Consider the following 18,180-nt stretch of genomic DNA (forward strand, 5'->3'; position numbering starts at 1 on the left):
CTATGGAGGATCTGGTTTTGTTTGAAATGAGAACACCCATCATAAAGTAGAGCTTCCTATTTGTTGGGAAACATAGCATGCAATTTCAAAAAAAAATCCTACGCTCACGCAAGATCTATCTAGGAGATGCATATCAACGAGGGGGGGGGGGTGTCTACGTACCGTCGTAGACCGTAAGCGGAAGCGTTTCACAACGCGGTTGATGTAGTCGAACTTTCTTCGTGATCCACCGATCGAGTACCAAACGTACGGCACCTCCGAGTTTTGCACACGTTCAGCTCGATGACGTCCCTCGCCTTCTTGATCCAGCAAGACGTCGAGGTAGTAGATGAGTTTCATCAGCACGACAGCATGGTAACGGTGACGGTGAAGTGATCTGCGCAGGGCTTCGCCTAAGCACTACGAAGATATGACCGTGGAGTAAACGGTGGAGGGGGCGCCGCACACGGCTAACATTTGATGTGTCTTGTGCTAGGCGCCCCCCCTCACATATATATAGGTGGAGGGATGGAGGAGCAGCCAAGGGGTGCGCCCCAAGTAGGCCGAATCCTACTTGGGGTCTTCCCCAATTCGTCTCCCCCTTCCATAATTGCTGGAAGGAAAAAGGAAAGGGGAAGAAGAGAAGGAAGGGGGCAAACCCCCTCTTCTCCTCCTCCTATTTGGCCTCCTGCCATAAGGGGGGCATGCCACCCCTTGTGGGTTGGTTTAATCCCCTTCCATGGCCCATATGGCCCATATATTCCCCCGGGGGTTCCGGTAACCCCTCCGCTACTCCGATAAATACCCGATACACTCAGGAACATTTCCGGTGTCCGAATACAATCGTTCTATATATCAATCTTTACCTCTCGACCATTTCGAGACTCCTCTTCATGTCTGTGATCTCATCCGGGACTCTGGATTAATACTATATCATCAACGAACTTTAAGTGTGCGGACCCTACGGGTTCAAGAACTATGTAGACATGACCGAGACACCTCTCTGGTCAATAACCAATAGCGGAACCTGGATGCTCATATTGGCTCCCACATATTATACGAAGATCTTTATCGGTCAATCATTATGACAATATACGTTATTCCCTTTGTCCATTGGTATGTTACTTGCCCGAGATCTGATCGTCGGTATCTTCATACCTAGTTCAATCTCGTTACCGGCAATTCTCTTTACTCGTTCCGTAATATATCATCCCGCAACTAACTCATTAGTCACTTTTCTTGCAAGGCTTCTTATGATGTGTATTATCGAGAGGGCCTAGAGATACCTCTTCGATACTCAGAGTGACAAATCCTAATGTCGATCTATGCCAACTCAACAAACACCTTCGGAGATACCTGTAGAGCATATTTATAATCACCCAGTTACGTTGTGATGTTTGCTACCACATAAGGCATCCTTCCGGTATCCAGGAGTTGCATAATCTCATAGTCGAAGGAATATGTATTTGACATGAAGAAGCAATAGCAATAAAACTGAACGATCAATATGCTAAGCTAAAGGATGGGTCTTATCCATCACATCATTCTCCTAATGATGTGATCCTGTTATCAAATGACAACTCATGTCCATGGTTAGGAAACCTTAACCATCTCTGATCAACGAGCTAGTCAAGTAGAGGCTCACTAGGGACACAGTGTTTGTCTATATATTCACACATGTATTTAGGTTTCCGATCAATACAATTATAGCATGAATAATAAATATTTATCACGAATAAGGAAATGTAAAATAACAACCTTATTATTGCCTCTAGGGCATATTTCCTTCACTATTGATGTCTCCAAACGCTTCCTATCAAGCTATGTGTAGTCTCTTCTAAACAAACATTATGAGCTGCGTCTTGATCCCATCAAAGGTAAATTCATGCTGGGAGAGATAACGAATCCAAAAAAGAGTGTGATTGATGTTCAAGACGGGGCAGTTTTGATAGTTCCGGAGGAGGGTGATATGTCTCCAACGTATCTATAATTTTTGATTGTTCCATGATGTTATATTATCATTCTTGGATGTTTTACAATCATTTTATAATCTTTTTATATCATTTTTCGGTACTAACCTATTGATATAGTGCCCAGTGCCAGTTGATGTCTTCTGCTTGTTTTTTACATCGCAGGAAATCAATACCAAACAGAGTTCAAGCACAGCGAAATTTTTTGTGGATTTTTTCTGGACCAAAAGACACAAGATGGGCCGAAGAAGTACCAGAGGGGTTCCCTGAGGGGGGCACAACCCACCAGGGCACGCCCGGGGGCCCAGGCCCGCCCAGGTGGGTTATGCCCACCTCGGTGTCCTCCCGCATCGCCTCTTTGCTCTTTAAATATCCCAATATTCCAGAAACCCTAGGAGAGTTGATAAAAATCAATTCCAGCCGTTGCAAGTTCCAAAAACACCAGATCCAATCTAAACACCATCACAGAGGGGTTCATCATGTCCATTGGTGCCTCTTTAATGATGCGTGAGTAGTTCTTTGTAGACCTATGGGTCCGTAGTTACTAGCTAGATGGCTTCCTCTCTCTCTCTCTCTCTTGATTCTCAATACAGTGGTCTCTTGGAGATCCATATAATGTAATTCTTTTTGCGGTGTGTTTGTTGGGATCCGATAAACTTTGAGTTTGTGATCAGATCTATGTTTTCATCCACGAAAGTTATTTGAGTCTTCTTTGATCTCTTATATGCATGATTCATTATAGCCTCGTATTTTATTTGGGTTTTGTTTGGCCAACTTGATCTATTTATCTTGCAATTGGAAGAGGTGCTTTGTGATGGGTTCGATCTTACGGTGCTTGATCCCAGTGACAGAAAAGGAAACGACACGTATGTATCGTTGCTATTAAGGATAACAAGATGGGGTCTATTTTTAAATAAATAGATCTTGTCTACATCATGTCATCGTTCTTATTGAATTATTCCATTTTTCCATGAACTTAATACACTAGATGCATGTTGGATAGCGGTTGATGTGTGGAGTAATAGTAGTAGATGTAGGCAGGAGTCGGTCTACTAATCTTGAACGTGATGCCTATATAATGATCATTGCCTGGATATCATCATGATTATTTGAAGTTCTATCAATTGCCCAACAGTAATTGTTTTCCCACCGTTTGCTATTTTCTCGAGAGAAGCCACTAGTGAAACCTACGGCCCCCGGGTCTCTTCTTTAATATATTTGCCTTCGCAATCTACTTTTATTTGCTTTTATTTTCAGTTCAATTAAACCAAAAATACAAAAATACCTTGTTGCACTTTACTTTATTTGCGATCTATTTATCCAATCTATTACAACTTTATCCCGTCTCTGTGCCAATTTCTTGCGTCGTTGCCCGAAAGGGATTGACAACCCCTTTAACCCTTCAGGTTGCGAGTATTTGGTATTTGTATCCAGGAGATGTATACACTGTGTTGCGTGGTTCTCCTACTTGTTCGATGTAACATCCCAATTTTCAGTTTGGATGTTATACATAGATCACCATATGCATATCATACTTATTCTTGTATTTTGTTGTGATCCTAGAAATCTTAAGCAACTCAAGGACCCAAGGAGAGAGTTGAAGGTTTCACAAAATTCATATTTAGATTTATTTCAAATTTGAAGAAAGGATCAATTTGATTTTATTATTTTCTCTACAATTATTTCCAATATTGAAAATATTTGAGAGAAGATAATATGACTTCTTCAACCTGAGAGAAATATTCGAGAAAGAATTTTAAAATCAAATTGTGATTTTATTGGTATTTTATTTGCTATTTTATTTGAATTAGAAAAAATATTGCATTTTTGAAAATTGCATATTAGTCCAGCAAAATGTTCATCTTGTCCTAAATAATATGTTCGGACGGTGAAAATTGTTTCTAGAATTTTTAGAATTTTTTTATATTTTTTTAGGATTTTTCTCTTCGGCGGAATTGTTTTTTTTAAGTTCTGGGTCGGCCCGAGCCGAGCCGGGCCAAGCCCAGCCGCGTCGCTGCCTTGCTCGCGTCGCTCGCCGTGGAGTCGGTGGACTCCGGAAGGAGTCCGAGCCGCCGCCACCTCGCCGACCCCCTCTCCAAGTCAGAGAAGCGGGGAGGCCTTTATAAGTCGCCCCGAGGCCACCATCTCCTCCTCATCTCGCCACCGCCGCCCCGCCACTAGCGCCGCCGCCGCCGCCTTGCGCAACCGCCGCCGCTTCGCCGCACCAGCCCCGCGCTGCCACCCCGCAGCCCCACGCCGCCGCCGTCGTCGAACCGGTATGAACCGGTCAATCTCGGTTTATTTTCGGGTTTCTTCGGTTCGGTTTAGTTAGATCGGTTTTTCTTTAGGGTTTTCTTATTTAACGAACGTTCGTTCGTTCGTTCATTTTAACAAACGGTTTTCGTCGGATTAGTTCTGTTAGCAAACGTTCGCGCCATAGTTTTTCTTTTTAGTTCATTTTTGGCTAGGGACCTACCCGCGAGTAGTTTTATCGCGATTTAGCCCCTGATCTTTAAACTAGTATAACTTTTTACTCGTATATCCAAATTAGATGAAACCAGCGCCAAAATCTTCGTATCATTTTGTTCTTTCCAGTTAACCAACTTGAACATGATTTTGGTACTGTAAAATTTGAGTTTAATCCAGATTAGTAAACGATCTTGTTTTGTTCGTATTTTGAGTTTCGTTTCTCTGTTTGAGTTGAATCTTTTTGCAAATCATAGCTAATCACTTATACCTACTACTAAGATCTAATCCACATGATAATAATGTTGTTAGGTTTGACTTTTGTTAGTTTAAGCCGTTTGCTTGTTTCATGTTCGATTTGGATCTTTTCTCGGTTTCTCGTTGTTTCGTTTGAGTGATTGCTTATGTATGCTACTGTTTGTCTATGCTAGATTACCTGGAGTGCGAAGCTTGGTACTACGAATCACTAGAGTTTGCAGATCGTCAACAAGGCAAGTTAGACTTTGATCATACTCTTTTATACCCAGTTTTTACTATGCATTAGTTCTGCCCCTCAAAATTTTGCATGAGTAGGATTGGGAACATGTGGTTTGGTTGTAGTACTTGAGGTAGGAACCTAATACCTTTTGATCACCTCGGGAATATACGTTATGCTTATTATTGCTTAGCCATGCTAGTAGACGGGGATTGGATCGTGATTTACACATGGAAGTTCGAGAGTTATTTAATCATGGATAACATTAAGGTGGCAACTTTAATATACATCTGGGTGGATTGGTTGAGGCCCCTTGGGAACCCAGTTTTGCCCGTTTCAGGAAATCCCAAAGTACCCGTGTGATTTTTCCTACGGTTCGCTACCCAGGCTCAAAGGGATCATAAGATTATTCATGCTAGAAACTTCCTTGTGCAGCCACAAGCAATTATGGGCTCTAGCATAGTTGAGTAAGTTTCGTGAGCTCTTGAAGAGGTGGACTAGTAGATGTAGGGGAAAGTAGGTGTACCGGTCCGCCCAGAGTAGAGAGTTAATGCTTCAGAAAGACTATGTCTCGATCATCCGATCATGGATGCGGTCGAGTCTTGTGGGGAAAAGTGTGCAATCCTCTGCAGAGTGTATAAACTAATCATGGTTAGCCGTGTCCCCGGTTATGGACATCTTGAGTATCTACTACTTGAATCTATTGATGTGATCTCATCACTTTACTTAATGAATTTGTTGGGTTAATGATGATACTTTTAATTGGGATTTGAGTTGGGGTTACCTTCTCAAATATTGGGCAACTTGGGAGTAGTTAAATAAATTTATTCCTTTGTTGTAGGGAAAAACTAGCTTTATGCAAATTCATAAACTTATAGCCTCCACCAGCGAAATATTGCATGTAGATATAGTTATTACATTTCATTGCTTTATAGTGTAACTCTACCAGCATATTCAATGTGCTGACCTACATGGCTGCAACGTCTCATGTTGCAGACTACTCAGACGACGAATAAGGTGCGATAGGTCGTTGTTTTGCACTCAGCTATGCCGTTGGAGTTGATGGACTCATTTACCTTCGAAGCTTCCGTAATTATCTAGTTTAGATGGCCTTCAGCCATGATATTTTTGTGTAATCATACTCTTTATGAGGACTCGATGTAATAAGTGTGTGATTGAAACTCTGCTATAATTCCTCAAGTACTGTGTGTGTCAGCATTACCGATCCAGGGATGACACTGATGCACAGAGACTTGACCATTTGAGGTCTGCTCGCTACATTCGATAATCTTGGTCTTATCACTGAGGGAAATACCTACCGTTGTTTTCCTGCATCATCCAAATATTGCATGTAGATATAGTTTTTCTGCATTTCATTGCTTTACAGTGTAACTCTACCAGCATATTCAATGTGCTGACCTACATGGCTACAACGTCTCATGTTGCAGACTACTCAGACGATGAATAAGGTGCGATAGGTCATTGTTTTGCACTCAGCTATGCCATTGGAGTTGGTGGACTCATTTACCTTCGAAGCTTCCGCGGGTATCTAGTTTAGATGGCCTTCAGCCATGATATTTTTGTGTAATCATACTCTTTATGAGGACTCGATGTAATAAGTGTGTGATTGAAACTCTGCTATAATTCCTCGAGTACTGTGTGTGTGTAAGCATTACCGATCCAGGGATGACACTGATGCACAGAGACTTGACCATTTGAGGTCTGCTCGCTACATTCGATAATCTTGGTCTTATCACTGAGGGAAATACCTACTGTTGTTTTCCTGCATCATCCAAATATTGCATGTAGATATAGTTTTTCTGCATTTCATTGCTTTACAGTGTAACTCTACCAGCATATTCAATGTGCTGACCTACATGGCTACAACGTCTCATGTTGCAGACTACTCAGACGATGAATAAGGTGCGATAGGTCATTGTTTTGCACTCAGCTATGCCATTGGAGTTGGTGGACTCATTTACCTTCGAAGCTTCCGCGGGTATCTAGTTTAGACGGCCTTCAGCCATGATATTTTTGTGTAATCATACTCTTTATGAGGACTCGATGTAATAAGTGTGTGATTAAAACTCTGCTATAATTCCTCGAGTACTGTGTGTGTAAGCATTACCGATCCAGGGATGACACTGATGCACAGAGACTTGACCGTTTGAGGTCTGGTCGCTACAAGATGGTATCAGAGCACACACACTGACTATAGGACGCGACCATTAGAATAAACCACAAGATTTCTCTTCTCTACTCATTTCTAATTCTCCTCTCTTTCTACTCTATAGATGGCGGATCCCAGGAATAAGTTCACTCAGCCGGATGACGACACCCCTTTCGGACGCCACTTGAAGGAAGTCACTAAGTATTTGAACATCGGACTACCAAGCTTCACGAGGACTTTCTCTACATATGTACCGGAAGAGGAGCACTAGAAGATAAAAGTCTGGGTACCTGGGAGGACATTTGCGCCAACAACGGAGCCTATTGATTTCTTCCTAGATGCACCAAGCTGGAGTGTAGGAAAGAGCATGGCAGCCCATATCACCTTTGGACGCATATGTGAGCTGTATCACAAGGAGTTGGAGAATACTGTTTATCAAATATGTGGCTGCCAAGATGAAAAATGGGAGATGATTCGTACCAGGAGGGATGGATCAATTGCAGCCTACATTCAAGAGATGGGAGATCATATCCGTCGACAAGAGAATCAACAAATTATCCACATGAAGAAGATCAAGAAACTGGTGAAGAGAAATAACGAGCTAGAAGAGGAACTCAAGTCTACACGTGATGGATACGAGGAAGAGATTGCCGTACTACTAGAGAAGCAAGAAGACCTGAAGAGGAAGGTAGGAATATCAGTGGAGAATATCAAGCGAGCAACGGAGATCCGTTCGAAGGACTACATCATCCTGGACGACACTGACACGGATAGTGATGCAAATGATGACAACGATGACGACTACATCGACGAAGCTGGAGCAGATATTATGGAGTCTTCCTCTAATGAAAATTTCTAGATGACCACCATTGTAACTAGTAGTATTCCTCCAAGTAGTTAGCAACGATCGAGTTTGTAATCATAGGTTAGGCCGATTGTGTGAATCTTGTGTGCTATTGAATGAAGTGATTTGATTGTGTTTTGTCTCATGAGCATATGGGTAGTGAATCTCTCTTAGACCTCAATTCTATTCTATTTTCTCACCCCTTCTAACCCATCAGATGCCTCCGAGATGTGACAATGGATTTGCATTCCCACCAAAGCTCACTCAGTTGATCCAGCAGCAAAATGCCTTGATGTAGATACTAATTCAGAATCAGAACCAGAGCAACAACAACAACAACCCACCGCCACCACCCTCTGTTGACCACCTAGCCCGTTTTCTAAGGTTGAACCCGCCGGTGTTCTCTAGTAGCACCGAGCCGATTGTTGCAGATGATTGGCCCCACAAGATTGGAAGAGAGATGACCACTGCAGGATGCACAAATGCGGAGAGAGTGCATTTTTCCGCACACCAGCTTGATGGATCCGCAGCATCTTGGTGGGAGAATTTCACCGCCACTTACCCCATTGACACTTTTACATGGGATCAGTTCCAGCAGGCTTTCCGCACTACCCTATTTCAGCAGGAGCTATGAGCATGAAGAAGCGCGAGTTTCGCAACTTGTGCCAAGGAGGATGTACAGTGGGCTAGTATGTGGATGAGTTTAGCAAGTTAGCATGCTACGCCCCTGATGACGCAGCTACAGATGCCGCTAAGCAGGAGAAGTTTCTTGAGGGACTCAACAATGAGCTGAGCATGCAGTTGATGGTGGCAACAATCAACAACTACCAGGAGTTGGTAGACAGGGCTCTCATGATTGAAGGCAAGCAACAACAAATTGATAATCGCAATAGGAAGTATGGACAGGGAAGGTACGCTTCAGGAGCTCAGCAGAAGCCCCGCTATTCCCCGTACTCGGGAGGACATAACCACAACCATGGAGGCCATAACCATGGAGGACATACGCACAATGGAGCAAGTTCGCACAACTGCAGTGGCCCCAAGAATGGCAATGGGAATGGAGGAAGTAGCAGCCTGAACCGTTCCAACCCTTCAACACCAGCCAAGAGGGATCGGAGCCACATCACCTGTTTCAAGTGCCAGAAGACCAGACATTATGCCTTGAATGTCCTCAAGCAAAGAATGGAAATGGCAATGGAGGTTCCGCAAAGAAGCCCAACCCCCTCACCCAAAAGTTAGGTGAACCATGTCAGCGTGGAGGAGATTGAGGATCAACCCGACGCAGTTGTCGGTAAGTTTTTGATTAATGCATTTACCACACTTGTTCTTTTTGATACTGGTGCATCGCATTCATACATATCTAGGGGATTTTTGGATAAGTATAACCTACCAACCGTAGCCCTTAAGTCACCTATGTTAGTAAGTTCCCCAGGAACGGAGTATATGGCTAGTAGGGGATGCTATCAGTTGCCACTAACCATAGGTAGACATGTTTTCCCCACTGACCTAATTGTTCTGGAGTCACAAGGATTGGATGTGATACTAGGACTGGATTGGCTATCCAACTTTGAAGGAAACATTGATTGTGCCAGTAAATCAATTCATCTCACCACCCTAGAAGGAAAGAGGATCAAGTATGCATCCCAACATGCGCCGAGGAGGACTCAGGTGAATTCCTTATCAGGAGTTGTACAGGAGGAAGTACCAATGGTGAAGGACTACCCCGACGTATTTTCGGAGGAGTTATCAGGCATGCCACCAGATCGAGACATTGAGTTTTTTATTGAGCTATTGCCAGGCACCAGACCAATATCAAAGAGGCCGTCGGATGGCCGCAAAGGATCTAGAGGAAATTAAGATGCAGATAAAGGAGTTACTAGAGAAAGGTTACATTCGACCAAGTTCATCACCTTGGGGAGCCCCAGTGCTTCTAGTGGAGAAGAAGGATGAATCTTTGAGGATGGTTGTTGATTATCGTGCGTTGAATGAGGTGACAATCAAGAACAAATACCCACTACCGATGATCAATGATTTGTTTGACCAGTTACAAGGAGCTAAAGTTTTCTCCAAGATCGATCTTCGATCAGTTAATCACGAGTTGAAGATCCGAGCAGGATATACCTAAGACAACTTTTACCACAAGGTACGGGCTATATGAGTATACCATTATGTCGTTTGGTTTGACTAACGCGCCTGCCTGTTTCATGAATATGATGAACAAAGTGTTTATGGAGTTTTTGGATAAGTTCGTCGTGGTGTTCATTGATGATATATTGGTCTACTCGAAGAATGAGGAAGAGCATAAGGAGCATTTGCATTTGGTTCTTCAGAAGCTCAGAGAACATCAGTTGTATGCCAAGTTCAGCAAATGTGAGTTTTGGTTAAAAGAAGTTGGATTTCTCGGACATGTTATATCCGAAGAAGGAATAGAAGTACCCTACCAAGGTTGCTTCTATCACTAAATGGTTGGCAACCATGTCAGTTGGAGAGATCAGAAGTTTTCTTGGACTCGCAGGTTATTACCTGAGGTTTATCGAGAATTTCTCTAAGATTGCAAAGCCCATGACGGAGTTATTGAAGAAGGACACTAAGTTTAAATGGACTAGGAGTGTGAAGCCAGTTTTCAGGAGTTGAAGAAATGTTTGGTTATAGCCCCAGTGCTGATTCTCCTAGACCAACGTAAGGATTACCAAGTATATTGCAACGCTTCACGTCAAGGACTTGGAGGTGTGCTTATGCAGGAAGGAAGAGTTGTTTCATATGCCTCACGATAGCTTTGACCTCATGAGTTAAATTATGCTACATGATTTGGAGTTAACAGCTGTAGTGCATGCGTTGAAGACATGGAGACACTTTCTCACCGGAAAACATTGTGATGTTTACACGGATCATAAGAGTTTGAAATACATCTTCACACAGAAGGAGTTGAACCTCAGGCAAAGGAGATGGTTGGAGCTCATAAAGGATTATGATATGAAATTGCACTATCATCCCGGAAAGGCCAATGTCGGAGCAGATGCGTTGAGCCGCAAGAGTTATATTAACACGCTCATAACCGGAGGATTGCCAAATGAGTTAGCAGACGACCTTCGAGAGCTATGTTGGAGATAGTTCCGAGAGGTTGTGTTGCAGCATTGGAAATTCAGTCCACTTTTGTTGGGTAAGATCAGAGAAGCCCAGAAGTCTGACAAAGAGATTGCTGAGATAAAGGAAAGGATGAGCAAAGGAAAGACTAAATGATTTCATGAGGATGAGCACGACACCTTATGGTTTGAGGATCGCATATATGTGCCTAATGACCCCGAGATCAGGAAGTTGATTTTGCAAGAGGCCCATGATTCGCCGTACTCGATTCACCCAGGAAACACTAAGATGTATCTGGATTTGAAGGAAAGTTTCTGGTGGACAGGAATAAAGACAGATATTGCCGAGTATGTAGCAGTATGTGATGCATGTCAGAGAGTCAAGGCAGAGCATTAGGAGCCAGCTGGATTGCTACAGCCATTGCTGATACCTGAATGGAAGTGGGATAAGCTTGGCATGAATTTTATCATTGGATTACCCAGGACTCGTTCAGGCCATGACTCTATCTGGGTTGTAATCGATTGTTTGATGAAAGTAGCTCATTTCATCCCGGTGAAGACAACCTATACGAGTGCTAAGTTAGAAAAGATATACATGACCAGGACCGTATGTCTGCATGGAGTTCCGAAGACTATTGTATCAGATAGAGGAACCCAGTTTACTTCAAAGTTTTGGAATCAGTTGCATGAAACTTTGGGTACCAGGCTAGAGTTCAGTACATCCTTTCATCCATAGACAGATGGACAGACTGAGAGAGTCAATCAGATTCTGGAGGACATGTTGAGAGCTTGTCCGCTAGATTATGGATCTAGTTGGGATGACAATTTTCCATATGCAGAGTTCTCTTATAACAACAGTTATCAAGCCAGTTTGAAGATGGCCCCTTTCGAAGCTTTGTACGGAAGGAGGTGCAGGACCCCATTATCGTGGGATGAAGTTGGAGATCGGTAGTTGTTCGGACTAGCCTTAATCAAAGACTCTGAAGAGAAGGTTAAGTTGATTCGCGATAGACTCAAGGTAGCCCAGTCTAGGCAGAAGAGTTATGCGGATACTAAATGGAAGGAGATAGTTTACGAAGTCGGATACAGAGCATATCTTCGTGTGTCCCCACTTCAAGGAGTGAAACATTTTGGAGTCAAAGGAAATCTAGCACCATGTTTTGTGGGACCATACAGAGTTTTGGAACGCATGGGAGAAGTTGCATACAAGCTGGAATTGCCAGAAGGATTGTCAGGAGTTCATGATGTGTTTCATGTTTCCTAGTGTAAGAAGTGACAGGAAGAGATGGCCGATATTCCTCTGAGAGCTCTAGTGCCACTGGAAGCAATTCAGTTAGACAGTGATTTGACCTATGAAGAGAAGCCAGTCAAGATTCTCGAGTTTTCCAGTCGATTTACTCGCAACAAGGTTATCAAGTTTTGCAAAGTTCAGTGGAGCCATCATACCGAGGAGGAAGCCACCTGGGAGCGAGAAGAAGATTTCCACAAAACCACCCAAACCATTTTGCTGACCAACCTGAATCTCGAGGGCGAGATTCATCTTAAGGAGGGTAGGTTTGTAACATCCCAATTTTCAATTTGGATGTTATACATAGATCATCATATGCATATCATATTTATTCTTGCATTTTGTTATGATCCTAGAAATCTTAAGCAACTCAAGTACCCAAGGAGAGAGTTGGAGGTTTCAAAAAATTCATGTTTGGATTTATTTCAAATTTGAAGAAAGGATCAATTTGATTTTATTATTTTCTCTCCAGTTATTTCCAATATTAAAAATATATGAGAGAAGATAATATGACTTCTTCAACCTAAGAGAAATATTGGAGAAAGAATTTAAAAATCAAATTATTATTTTATTGGTATTCTATTTGCTATTTTATTTGAATTAGAAAAAATTGCATTTTTAAAAATTGCATATTAGTCCAGAAAAATGTTCATCTTATCCTAAATATTATGTTTGGATGATGAAAATTGTTTCTGGAACTTTAGATTTTTTTTATATTTATTTAGTATATTTTTTCTTCGGTGGAATTGTTTTTTTAAAAAAAGTTCTGGGCCGGCGCGAGCCGAGCCGGGCCGCGCCGCCGCCTTGCTCGCATCGCTGGCCGTGGAGTCGCCGGACTCCCGAAGGAGTCCGAGCCGCCGCCGCCTCGCTGACCCCCTCTCCAAGTCGGAGAACCCGAGGGGGCTTTATAAGCCGCCCCAAGGCCGCCGCCTCCTCCTCATCTCGTCACCGCCGGCCCGCAGCCCCACCACCAGCACCGCCGCTGCCGCCTTGCGCCACCGCCGCCGCTTCGCCGCACCAGCCCCGCGCCGCCATCCCACAGCCCCACGCCGCCCGTGTCGTCGACCCACGCCGCCCGCACCGCCGCCGAGTCGCGCGGCCGCCGCAGTCGAACCGGCACGAACCGGTCAATCTCGGTTTATTTTCGGTTTTCTTCGGTTCGGTTTAGTTAGATCGGTTTTTCTTTAGGGTTTTCTTATTTAACGAACATTAGTTCGTTCTTTCATTTTAACAGACGGTTTTCGTCGAATTAGTTCTGTTAGCGAATGTTCGCGCCGTAGTTTTTTCTTTTTAGTTTATTTTCGGCCAGGGACCTATCTACGAAGAGTTTTATCGTGATTTAGCCCCTGATCTTTAAACTAGTATAACTTTTTACCCGTTTATCCAAATTAGATGAAACCAGCGCCAAAATCTTCGTATCATCCTGTTCTTTGCAGTTAACCAACTTGAACATGATTTTGATACTGTAAAATTTGAGTTTAGTCCATATTATTAAACGAAATTGTTTCGTTCGTATTTTGAGTTTCGTTTCTCCGTTTGAGTTGGATATTTTTGCAAATCGTAGCTAATCACTTATACCTACTACTAAGATCTATCCACATGATAATAATGCTGTTAGGCTTGACTTTTCTTAGTTTAAGCCATTTTCTTGTTTCGTGTTCGATTTGGATCTTTTCTCGGTTTTCTCGTTGTTTCGTTTGAGTGATTGCTTATGTATGCTACTATTTGTCTACGCTAGATTAACCGGAGTGCGAAGCTTATTACTACGAATCACTAGAGTTTGCAGATCGTCAGCAAGGCAAGTTACACTTTGATCATACTCTTTTATACCTAGTTTTTACTATGCATTAGTTCTGCCCCTCAAAATTTTGCATGAGTAGGATTGGGAACATGTGGTTTGGTTGTAGTACTTGAGGTAGGAACCTAATACCTTTTGATCACCTCGGGAATATATGTTATGCTTATTATTGCTTAACCATGCTAGTAGACGGGGATTGGATCATGATTTACACATGGAAGTTTGAGAGTTATTTAATCATGGATAACATTAAGGTGGCAACTTTAATATACATCTGGGTGGATTGGTTGAGGCCCCTGGGGAACCCAGTGTTGCCTGTTTCAGGAAATCCCGGGGTACCTGTGTGATTTTTCCTACGGTTCGCCACCCAAGCTCAAAGGGATCATAAGATTATTTATGTTTGAAACTTCCGTGTGCAGCCACAAGCCATTATGGGCTCTGGCATAGTTGAGTAAGTTGCATGAGCTCTTGAAGAGGTGGACTAGAAGATGTAGGGGAAAGTAGGTCTACCGGTCCGCCCGGAGTAGAGAGTTAATGCTTCAGAAAGTCTATGTCCCGATCATCCGATCATGGATGTGGTCGAGTCTTGCAGGGAAAAGTGTGTAATCCTCTGTAGAGTGTATAAACTAATCATGGTTAGCCGTGTCCCCGGTTATTGACATCTTGAGTATCTAGTACTTGAATCTATTGATGTGGTCTCATCACTTTACTTAATGAATTCGTTGGGTTAATAATGATACTTTTAATTGGGATTTGAGTTGGGGTTACCTTCTCGAGTATTGGGCAACTTGGGAGTAGTTAAATAAATTTATTCCTTTTTTGTAGGGAAAAACTAGCTTTATGCAAATTCATAAACTTATAGCCTCCACCAGTGAAATATTGCATGTAGATATAGTTATTGCATTTCATTGCTTTATAGTGTAACTCTACCAGCATATTCAATGTGCTGACCTACATGGCTGTAACGTCTCATGTTGCAGACTACTCAGACGACGAATAAGGTGCGATAGGTCGTTGTTTTGCACTCAGCTATGCCGTTGGAGTTGATGGACTCATTTACCTTCGAAGCTTCCGCAATTATCTAGTTTAGATGGCCTTCAGCCATGATATTTTTGTGTAATCATACTCTTTATGAGGACTCAATGTAATAAGTGTGTGATTGAAACTCTGCTATAATTCCTCAAGTACTGTGTGTGTCAGCATTACCAATCTAGGGATGACACTGATGCACAGAGACTTGACCGTTTGAGGTCTGCTCGCTACATTCGATAACCTTGGTCTTATCACTGAGGGAAATACCTACCGTTTTTTTCCTGCATCATCCCTTCCTCTTTGGGGAAATACCGACATAGTTCAAGCAAACATCAAAAGGAATTTCTGGCGCCATTGCCGGGGAGACATCATCAACATCAACCAGGTTCCTAATCACAAATCCCAGCTCCTTGCAATTTACATTATTTTCCATTTGCCCCTCGTTTTCCTCTCCCCCACTTCACCAAAAAATTACCGTTTTATTCGCCCTCTTTTTCATTTGCCTTTTTCTCGTCGGATCTTATGTTTGCTTGTGTGCCATGTGCCTTCTATTTGCTTGCATCTTCGCTTGCTAAAAATCTATTGATATGGATACTCATCCACTTGCTAATCTTTTCAAAATATCTGATTATGTTGAACCAATTGCTAGTGAGTTGAGTGTACTTGATTATCTCTATGATGTTTTGCTTGAAATTCATGAATTTGGAAATTATGATGAAGTGCTAAAAGAAACAATTTATGAAGTGATTCACGATAGTTCCTTGAAAGAAAAGCATGATTGCAATGGTGTTATTATAAATTCTATCAAAGTCAATTGTGCTAATAATATGCAAAACCCCAAGCTTGGGGATGCTAATTTTGATAGTCCACTACTTGTTGCAATGATCATGATTGGGGTGATTCTTCTTATGATCTTGAAAATTTATTTAAGCCTCATGATGAATATGATAGTGATAATAATGTTTGCAATAATATTGAAAGTGGGTTTGGAAGAGCGTCAACCTTAGGTAAAAATAATCCCACATATTTGGAGAGTGTTCCATCTTATGAAATTTTTGATGAAAGTGGGTTTGGAGAGGTCATGACTTTATTAGATGAGAATCCCACTATTTTGGAAGAGTGTCAACTTCACATGCATGTGGATCATGTAGAAAATATGTTATGGGATAGCTATATTGTTGAACTTTAATATGATCCCACATATAATTATTATGAGAGAGGGAAATATGGTTGTGGAAATCTGCATGTTACCAAGTTACCTCTCTTCATGTTGAGATTGCTATTGTTTCTTTCTTCTTCCTTGCATATGCTAGATCTTGCTTGTCTTGCTAATTTGTTTTCCTATAAAATTCCTATGCGTAGGAATTATGTTACACTTAAGTGTGTTTGTCACATGTTTTGTGATGCTCTATTTGTCCTTCAATTCTTATCTTTTGTGCGAGCATCAATAAACCTTTATGCCAAGCTAGGGGCGTAAAACGATAGCGCTCGTTGGTAGGCAAATCAACTTGTATCTTTTTGCTTTTTGGTTTTCGTGCTATTTTCAATAAAATACTCAATTATGCCTTTGTTTAGATGTGTTTTGTTGTTTAAATTAGCATTTGTGCCAAGCAAAGCCTTTTGGATGATTTGAGTGAGAGTTGATTTGATTTTGCTGAAAAACAGAAACTTTTGCGCTCACGAAAATAATTCCCATTTTTAACAGAAGAGAGATTTTGAGTTGATTCTTTTTTCAGAAGATTAATAATCACATTTCTTACGTTCTCCTAAATTTTCAGAATCTTTGGAGTTATATAAGTATTCGAAGTATCCAGATTGATACAGACTGTTCTGTTTTTGACAGATTCTGTTTTCTTTGTGTTGTGTGCTTGTTTTGATGATTCTATGGTTTTCTTTGAATAGTTTTTGCCATAGAAAAGTTGGAATATAGTATATATAATGAAAAAATAAAATATGAATGGGTTTTCAACTATACTTGTAGTAGTGGTTGGTTTTCTTATACTAACGGATCTCATGAAATTTTTGTTGAGTTTTGTGTGATTGAAGTTTTCAAGTTTTGGGTGACATTACGATGGATGAAGGAATAAGGATTAGCAAAAGTCTAAGCTTGGGGATGCCCGAGGCAACTAAGCTTGGGATGCCCCTGAGTAGCATCCCCTCTTTCTTCTAACAACCATCGGTATTTTACTTGGAGCTATATTTTTATTCGTCACATATTATGAGTTTTGCTTGGAGCGTCTTGTATGATATGAGTATTTGCTTGTTTTGATTTGTATTTTAAGTCTAGAATCCTTGCAGGACACACCTTTTTGAGAGAGACAAAAATTATGCTATGCTTGCTCCTATGCTTCACTTAAATTTTTAGAGCCTGGGAATTGCTCAAGTGCTTCACTTATATCTTTTTGAGCACGGCGTGCTTTGTTATTTTTGAAGAAATGCTCTCATGCTTCACTTAGGTTTATTTGGGAGTTAGTAAATTTTTTAAGAAATTCTCTCTTGCTTCACTTAGATCATTTTGAGAGAAAGAAATATTATGCTCATGTTCTTCACTTAAATTTGTTTGAGCTTATTAAAAGCAACATATGAAATTAGTCCGAAAGTGATAGATAACCAAGGAGGATATAATAAAAACTTTCATGAAGACCATTGGACAAAATAAACTTGGTTCTTTGTAATGGTTTTGAGATATGACGATGTGATATGTGAGTCATGTTGATGAGTAATTATGCTTTAGTAAGAATATTGGTGTTAAGGTTTGTCATTCCCTATGCAAGCACGAAAGTCAATAATTATGAAATTAAATTACATCCTACTTGTGGTGCATTATTCGATGTTCATTATGCTTAGTGCTCGCTTACGAGATTTTTTGTTTCTTGGTTGGACGCTTCTCAGTCTTTTTGCTAGCCTTCATTTTGCACTAAGTATGATCACTACTTGTGCATCAAAAACCCTTTATACCAGTTTTGCCATATGAGTCCACTATACCTACCTATATGCGGTGTTTCCGTGCTATTCTAAGCAAATTTGTATGTGCCATCTCTAATTTTCAAAATAAATTTCTCTTTTGTGTGCTCG

Source organism: Triticum aestivum, chromosome 7B (genome assembly GCF_018294505.1).
Source record: "Triticum aestivum cultivar Chinese Spring chromosome 7B, IWGSC CS RefSeq v2.1, whole genome shotgun sequence".
NCBI lineage: Eukaryota > Viridiplantae > Streptophyta > Magnoliopsida > Poales > Poaceae > Triticum > Triticum aestivum.